Source organism: Miscanthus floridulus, chromosome 8 (genome assembly GCF_019320115.1).
Source record: "Miscanthus floridulus cultivar M001 chromosome 8, ASM1932011v1, whole genome shotgun sequence".
NCBI classification, from domain to species: domain Eukaryota; kingdom Viridiplantae; phylum Streptophyta; class Magnoliopsida; order Poales; family Poaceae; genus Miscanthus; species Miscanthus floridulus.
In genome coordinates this window covers 36,855,738-36,858,330 of record NC_089587.1, presented here as the reverse complement: position 1 = coordinate 36,858,330, position 2,593 = coordinate 36,855,738, and positions in this window count along the sequence as shown.

The following is a 2,593-nucleotide window of genomic DNA, read 5'->3' as shown; positions in this document are numbered from 1 at the left end:
GTGTCTCCTCTCCCGATCGCTCTATGACCTTCGTCAAGCACCACGGCCGTGTCGCCGATGGCCGTGCTGTTGTCAGATCCATGCCCGCCGGCGTTGCTATTGCTAGACCCATGCCCAGCGATGAGAGCCTGGCCAGCCTCGGCTTTGGCGTCGTGTTTCTCACTAGGCTCCTCCAGGATCAGGAATGATCTAGTGCTCATGAAGGTGTGGGGCTGAAACTTGGTGATGATCAATGGTTCAAGATGACGTAGCATGGGCTCAGACCACAGAGCAGGTTGAGAACCTGGCTCGGCTCCAAGATGGGGGGACGATGTCGCAAAGTTGATTAGCGAGGCGTTTGAGCTTGGTGCAGTAGTCATTGATGGACATGTCACCTTGATTAAGGCTGCGCAGCTTGGCCTTGAGGTAGACGACGTGTTGGAGTTCATTGTTGAGGAACAACCCTTTGACGACGGTCCACAAGGAGTGTAGGCGGTGAGATGGGGCTTGTGGACGATGTCAAAGACGGACTTGGAGACGGTGTTGAGGATCCAATTGACGTAGGGGGTCGATGAGTTGCCACTTGTGTCACTCCTCCTTCGGCGTTGGCGACCGGACGTGCGCCGTGAGTCCAAACTTGCAAAGAACGGAGTCGAAGAAGCAGCAACACTGGGAGTAGTTGCCGTCGTCGAGGTCGAGGGTGACTGGGACGTGGGAACATATGTTGACACTTTGGAGAACGGCAGCAGCAGCGGGTTCTGGTGGATTGAGGTCAGAGTCAAAAGAGGTGTCGGAGTTTGAAGGGTAGGACTCCATGGATGCGGAAGCTGTGGCGAATGGGTTAAAGGAGGAGGATCCGCCTATCAGTGATACCATGTAAGAGGGAGAATTGATCGACCGTACATTTACATTGATCTCAGGGTATACAATTTATACATATTACAACACTACATGTTAGTCCTATATAGGCACAACGATCCTGCGGCATTGCGAGGAGTGCGCTGGGCATGGGCGACGTATCGCACCTGAGAGTGGTGCTGAGCCGAGTGAATGTGTCTGTCCCTTGCATGACGGCATGCATAGACTGAATCTCTAAAAGCACAGATGAAACCAACGAACGAAGATAATCTATGATACGAGGACAGAGAACTCAATCAAGAATTAAAAGATTAGAAGAGAAGCAAAGAATGTTACATTCTATTTCTGATAGGATTATCAGGTTGGCTAGAATTCAATGAAGCAGGTCACGAATTATTCTAATTCCAATCCATACAATGAATTGTTGCAACACTAGTAAACACATGATCATGTCTGTCACCAAGCACACAAATAAACACAAACTATATGAGACAAATCGAATAATATGAGACAAATCGAATAACTCACCGCAGTCTGTCTTGAGAGAGAAAAACTCCAGAGAAGATTCTCCGCCGCTTTCCAAAGGCCTAATGTTGTCATTTTCCTTGGTGTATATACTTCACAGCATTATCACACTTCATCAGGTGGTAAATATCTGACAGGACAGAGTTCCACATGGCACTAGTCTTTGTACCATGGAGGATAAGCGTCTTCTTGCCTGTCTCAACCTGACAAAATTATCAGAGCACAAGTCAGATGCGATTCAGTCACAATAAAACACATGATGTTTTTGTTTTCAAAGTTTACCATATACAAGATTTGAAATAACTGGAACCAATTGTCTAATACCTATACCAGCTATCTAATAACAATTAGGTATGGAGAAGTCATGCCCTACTAGTAGCAATATCAAAGTAGCAACAAAGCATTGCTTTTTCTTCAGACCAAATAGCAACCACACATACAAGCTACAGTATATTTACAACGTTACAGAAAAGATGATGCAATGCGTCATTCTCATTGACAGCCGTGTGTGTGTATAAATATTGCCGAAACAGAACATTGAAACGTTCAGCAGACACCGAAACTAAAACCCATGGAATGCCAAGCCCGTGGAAGGCATAGATTGTGCGCGAACCGCACCGAGGTTTTGGAAAGACGAAAGAGAACATGGGTGGGATGCAATGTTTTCAAGTCGTTCGATTAATCACGATTAATTGTCCTAATCGATCCCTGCTGACTGATTAGGGGTACCGTCGACTTGTACAAGTTGTCCGATTAATCACGATTAATCGTCCTAGTCGGTCCCATGGCGACTAGGTTCGACTGGACGACTTGAAAACATTGGTGGGATGAGGTGCATAAAAGGACGCTTATGATCTTGGGCACGTGCTTGAGGTTCTCCCTCCTGGCGCGTTGGGTCTTGGGGACCCTGACCGCTGCCACCATCTTCTCCCTCCGATGCAAGCCGCCGCCGCCGCGGAGTCTTGGCGGTTGAACAGAAGGGCGGCGCAGCTTATAGGCACAGGCGCACAGCCCTAAAACTAAAAGCCTCGCGCAGTTCTGGGAAGACTTAGATGGCCTGATTAGAGCTGTACCTAGTAGTGAGAAGCTTTTTATAGAAGGAGGTCTTAATGGGCATGTAGGTACTACAAGCGTAGGTTTCAAGGCAGTTCATGGAGGTTTTAGGTATGGTAGTAGGAATTAGGAGGGGGAGAAAGTTCTGGACTTCACGGTAGCTTTTGACCTGATGATA